We start from the raw sequence: 6,656 nt of genomic DNA on the forward strand, positions 1-6,656 counted from the left end.
CGCCTTCAGAGGAAGAGTCCCCGGGAAGGACTGGGGCCGTGTCAGCCCCCTGCCAGTGTGGGAAGCAAGAGGAAACCAGAGTAGCTGGAAAGATCTGCACTGAACCTGGGGCTCTCATGAAGGTAGAGGAGGAGGAAGCAGAGTGCATGCGGGATTTATTGTTCGTCTCCCAGAGATGCATTTGTTACATGAGATGTTAGACATGACGTTAGGTCTTATGGATTATGAAGCATTATCATGAATGACAGGGAGGATTAATAAATCTCATTCACATATTTTGGCCTTGCAAGAGTTTTCCACGCCACGCAATAAAAAGAAACCCTCTGAAGATGGCATGCTCACAACGAGCTAGATGGAGGAATTTCATTAGCAAGAAAGTCTTTCTGATTGAGATGATAGATACACAATGTGGGATGGGTGGAAGCACTGAAGACTTTCCCTGTGGGGATTTTTAATGCACTAAAAATCATAGATAAACTGAACCAGCAGATCAGTTCCGTTCTATCACCCATCAGAGATTACTTTCATAAAATATTTCAATTTTGTTACTTTTACAGCACACAGAACAGAAAGACACAATCAACAGCATTAAAAAGCTGAAAGGTCCCATATCTCTTGAGACTTAATTTCTCTAATCCCAAATATAATGACTTTTAGTCTTTCCCAGGTTGACAGGCAGTAATTGGAGACTCATAAAAGTTTCAGCTTTAAGATGAGAGACAAACCAGCTCTGGGATGTGACTGTCCAGCAGATATTTTCACTTCTTCGCTCTAAAGAAAACTGGAAGAACCATTTTCACAAAACTGTTCAAATGGGAAATGACCTTAAGAGCAGAAACAACATGGATAAGAGATTAGTTTACCCTGAGCCCAGTGCAGGCACATTGCTGAGCACTCAATTCTGCAGCGTAGGTGCTAGGGCACCCCCAGAGCTGGGGAGGTCTAAGTCCTGGTAAGCAAGAGGTACAGCCAGCCTCATCCATTTGCCTTTCAAAGGAGTAATCAGTAAGCTGTTCCCCAAAGGAGTGACTCAGGCACCTAAGATTTGGTGTTGTGGACTCTTTTTTTCACAGCAGTGGCCAACCCAGGGCTAGATGCAGATGCCTTGTTTTGTGGGAGAAGGTTGCAAAAATTGCAGAGTTGCAAACCACAACTTTCTCATCCCTCACCTGTCAGTCCCCATCCCATATGCCCCCTGTAGGGTGTCAGAGGCCCACGCCAAACCTTCCCTGATGTCTAAGGGTCTGTCAGATTCCACTTGGGCTGGGGGCTTTCTCCTAGGATCCAGGTGCTCAGGAGTGACCAAGCAAATTTGACTGAGCTGAGTGAGAAACTAGACTCTCTGGATCTCCTGTAAGTATTGTCATCATGGAAACAGTCTTTCTCTGGCCGTGGTTTGAAAAAGAAATCACTAACGGCATAAAATCAGAGAAGATGGGAGTGTATTTGCATTGCTAATCGTTGCACTGAGTTACCGGGAGCAGGAACGCAAATCAGGATTTTGTGCTGGCTGTTGGGGGGGCTCTGTATGCACAGAGCACCTGGCCTGGCGTTCAAGGCAGATGTTGCAGACAGATCAGGCATCCAAACCCACACGCAGGACGGAAGATAGGAAAATCTGACCCAGGACATTTATTTGGCCTTTCTTCTTGGCATAAAGTATCAAGCACACTTTTCACCTAGTAGAAACATTGAAAATAATTTGTAGGTAAATTTAGCTCCAGGCCCAGATGGTCTGACAGCAAAAATGTTAAATATACAGCCTAAACTACGGCTGCAGCCCTCTTTCTTGATTTCAGTCTATTTCTATATCATGGCTCTCTTCCAGTAAGAAAAACTCGTCCTTTGCTGAGATCCGCAAGGCTGTCTAACAATCTGCTTCCAACATTTCTACTGGAATCTGTCTGCATCTCCAATCTCTCAATCTGTGATTTTACCTGATCGCTGGCGTTAGCCCCAGGCCCTTTCCCCTCCACCGAGTCCCACCGTGGTGCCGGCTGCTGAAGGAGCTCCTTCTTCACCACCACTCTCGCTAGAGTCAGCGGTCAGTTGCTGCCCACCCTGGGCTGGTAGCTGCCAGCACCCTCTCAGTGCTGGAGAGCAGCTTTCTTCACGCACTTGTAACTCAAAATGCACACCACAAAATGCCCAAAAAGTGCCAAGAGGAAGAACTGACCTGTTCTGCCCATGCCCCAGCAGAGATTATTTGCAAGCCCTTGCAACAGGGCTCCACGCTGGGTTCACTGCTCTCCTATGTGTCCTGGGCATTTTTCTTTACACCATGAACATTCTCCTTTCAGAGGAGAGTTGTTCATCTACTGCACAGCTTTGTGCAAAACGTCTGCTGGGCAGTGGAGATCTCTGTCCTATCAAACCAGCCCAGGGAAATGCAGAGAGGGGGTATGGACTCAGCATCTCAGAGAAGAGCTCATGGAGCGAGCCCGTATCTCTCAAGTCTAATCCAGCCTTGGACTCAGAGGGGCCACGTGGGCTTTGGCTGGGCCCCAATAACTCGTGATCCTAAAATGCGGAGTGTAAGGGACAGGAGAGTTACGGTCTCACTTTGCTGCTTGGACTCAGTTGGCAAGACGGCAGCAGAAGTCCCGAGGCACACGGCATCTATTTTTACATGGCTTGATTCAAAGTTGTTAAAGCTGAGAGGATTCTCCTCACTGCTTTCAATAGACTTTGATACGAATTTAAATACCATTCCCCTTCCCATCATGATTATAAATAACGGAATCGTGGATTTAAAAATTATTAAAGTGTGAGGAGCTGTGTTCACTATCAGTTTCTTTTCAGACATCAGTTACAAAGGCCAAGCTCTTGTACGGCTGTGACTAATATGCCAGCCATGAAATCAGTGCATGGCTCCAAGAACAACGATTTTCCTAAACTAAATCTCATTTCCCTGTATTTCCCTGGCCTTTTTTTTTTTTTTCATTGCTAATTTTTTCTCTTAATATTTTCCTTTTTCTTGGCAGTCAGGCCCTGGAACGAGTGCCCACCCTGTCTGCCAGCTCCAGTCAAGCCCTGAAATGCTAGTAGGTCAAGCTCCAAAAGGATGTGAAATTAATTTATAAATGGCAATTATTTTAAATCTAATCCTTCCCCAAAGAACTCGCGAGCAATTTTTTCCTCTCTGTGTTTGAGCTATTTCTGACAGTAGCTTTGTGTGAGCCTTTACAAACTGCTCCTAGTAACTAGTTACTTGTGTTCCTAGTAACAACTTAAACCATTTCCACAGCAGGACAAGGATGGCAGGAGAAGTCTTCCACCAGACTTGCTGTCAGCCTCAGCGTTTTCTTTATTTGTGGGTAGTCCGCATCTGCCGTTATGTTCAGCTGTTTACTTGGTGTCTCTCTTACTGCCCCATGTCCCACATATTTTCAAAGTTTTCACATCAAGAGGTTTCTAAAACTGTATTTTCTGCCATATTTTGTCTAGCGGTCTATTTTAATACTGACATTTCTCAGGGACTGGGGGCTGCGCATGGGCAGCAAGTGACAGTCCCAGTTTTTCCCAGCATAGTTCACCACTCCTCTATGTCTCATCCTCAGTCAGCACCTTTGAACGTGTCCATGGTGCTCATGCTCCTTCCCCCTGCCCCACACAACCCCTTGGGCAGGAACAGCAGCAACAGTAGCGTTAAACTATTTTTCACGTGCTCCTCCCCCGGAAGAGAGAGCGCTTCGGTAGCATTGGCTGAGTCAGATCCTCATCACAGAAAGGGGCAAACTGGTAAAAACTGGTTCCTGTCCATGAGCAAGGCAGCCGGTGCCTGTTCCCTCTCCTCTCTTGTCTTCGTTCAGCCACCCTCTCACTCAGACGTGGCGGATGCACGGGGCAAGTGGCACTGAGACAGAGCCCCTGAAGTGGCCTTGTGGTCCCAGATGTCACAGGTGCGTCTGCGCCCCTTGAGCCTGGACTGCTCTGACACCTCCTGGCACCTTCTGACCTTAGCCAGCACATCACACGTCCAAAGGGAAAGGGTAGTGCTGTGTATGGCTGAGAAAACCCACGCGGGTGTTAGAAGTGAAATTGTCTGGCCACACACAGAGCAACCCAAAACCTCCTGCCAGGGGACACTTTCCCTGCCACGGGTCCTGGGTGGATGGAGGCCCAAATTCCCGCTCCAAGGCTTTTGTGGGTGATAATTTCTTGCCTCACTTTGTACCACTCCCAGCTTCCCACAAGTGACTACCCAGAAAACATCGTGCATGGCGTTTTGGAGCATTTAGGATTAGCACTCTGGAAGTCCTGTCCACTGGAGCAGGCAGATGAGCATATTTCACGCAAGTGTGTTTCCAGCAAGCTCAGCCAGCAACAGCTGTTTGCAGGTGCTTTTTATTTCCGTTCTGATTTCCTGAGACTTTAGGATGCACTTGGGTCCCATTTGCCAACTATTCTCCACAGCCAGGTACTCTAGATACTTGATCGCTAATTCTTCCTAAGTGAAACCTCAGCTTCCCCTCGTCTAAAGAACCCTGGAAATCATGAATCTGGAAAGTAGAGCTTTAACAAAAATATTTGTTGTCACGAGATGTTATGAAATCACAAGAGCCAGCACCATGGTGTTCTGAATTGGTTCACCATGACACATTAATTTGATTAATAGTTGAATCTAGCTGCTACTGTATCATTTCCCTCATTCACTGCTGAAAGGAGCTTGGTAGTCATCCTGAAATTAAAAACAATCAAACACGAATTTCAGAGAAAGAAAAATTAAATGAAAACAGCTAGTCATGGCAAGGCCACTGCGGGGAGGGGGGAGGCGTGAACAGTTTCTTCCTTACGGACTAGGAAAAAATGACCAGACTCATCCGCTCTTCTCTGCATGGGGATGGTGTCAGCCGGAGGGTGTTGGCGTGGTTTTAGCACTGCTTTTCAGGAAGACTTGAACAACTGGCAAGAGACCCCTAAGGAAGGGTAGGGATGACCCAAAGGTTCAGAAAGTGAAGAGAGAAGAAAAGACAGGTGGAAAGCAGGGGAGGGATACCCAATCAAGGCCTTCTCCCAATTTTTTAAAAAGCAAGTAAAGCGTGGGCATGAGAGGGTCTGCGTGTGAGCTTATGTGATAGAGGGCTAGATGGGCTGTTGTGGGAATAACATGGAAGCGGATAGTGGAGCTGCAGGGTCTCCACCACTGGGACACTTAAAGCAAGAGAAACACGACTGCACGTGGCAACGTACTGGGCAGGAGGCCGGTCCCAAGACTGCCAGAGATCCTTCTCCATACAAGGGGCGGACACTGAGGTGGCCAGAGCCCTTTGCCTCACTTATCTCTATTGGATGATGAGCTTTCAGCCCTAAGAAATGTGGTCCACACATCTGGCATGGAGGCAAGACCTCCTAAAAGAGAAGAGGTTAGAAATGGGTGTTCTGTGGCTGAATCCAGAGATTAAAATGGTGGGGTTACCCAAGTGCGCATAGACCACCAGAAAGGAAGGGACAGCAACAATAAGCTTATTTTCTCGTTGTAAAAAGCAATCCTGTGTTTCTGGCATCGTTTTGCCTTCAGCATTTTACACTTCTGCTTTTCTGAAGCAATGAGAGGAAGGGTTCTTTTTTCCATGGGTCTCCAGCTGGAGCTGGAGGATGCTGCCTGCACGATTAAGTAGCCCCCATTGCCGCCAGCACTCCTTGTTCCTGCCCTAAGGGCCATCAAAATCCCACTACTAAGTTTCTCAGCTGTCTCCACCAGCAGGCTGGGATGGGGCTGGCTGCATAACCCCCAGCCCTCTCCTAACCTTCGAGTGGAAAGAGCAGGAACATCTCCTCAATGTGACAAGGACAATGAGCGTGCGTGAGAGCCAGGGTTGCACCTCCTTCACCTCTACCACACCCCCTGCAGCACACCTCTGAGCCTGAGCCCTCACTGCTTTAGGGGTTAACTCCCTGCCATCAGCACGTTTTTTTAAGCCCAAGCTCTATTGCAACACAGAGTATAAATGGCAATTTATAAAAAACTCTGAAGCAAACTTTTCAGGTGTTTGAAGAATGAGAATACACCAGACTCTTCCCCGGGGTCATGGAGCTTTAAAAGAACCAGTTTCTCAGGTTTCGCAGTCCTGTAGTACTACTCAGTACGGATGCGTATAGCCACAGCTCTGGCCTTACAGAGTTCGTCTGCTACATCGCATATAAAGATGGATTTTTCGGCTAACACCCACCGAAGTGTCATATAAGGTTCAACACATTATGTGGACCTGTCAATCAAGGACCCTGTCGATCATGATGGATTTTTTTTTCCTTTCCAAATTTAAACATTCATTTGGATAAAGGCTTGTCAAATTCATTCTTCTAGTGATGTCTTAAAAGAGTGGTTTTTTTCTTGCTTTGAAAAAATAATTAAGATACTACTAATAATAATCAGAGACTTTTTACAGGTATGAAAACCCCCCTCTTGGTACAGAAAGAGCAAGAGAGTTTTGGGTTTTCACTTTGGCTGGAGCAGCCATAAACATTTACTCATTTTTTCCCCCACCTCAAGCTGGAGATGGAGAAAACAAAGTGCGCTTATGTCGCGTTTGCACTATTTCTGCTAGCAAAACAAAGCGGAGATTTGTGTACGGTTCAGGTACTGCTAAAGGACAAGAGGAGAAAGGTTCTGGAAGAATGGTGCAGCTGGGGGGAAGGGCTGGAATTGCACAACT

Source organism: Buceros rhinoceros, unplaced genomic scaffold (assembly GCF_000710305.1).
Source record: "Buceros rhinoceros silvestris isolate BGI_N320 unplaced genomic scaffold, ASM71030v1 scaffold14559, whole genome shotgun sequence".
Lineage (NCBI taxonomy): Eukaryota > Metazoa > Chordata > Aves > Bucerotiformes > Bucerotidae > Buceros > Buceros rhinoceros.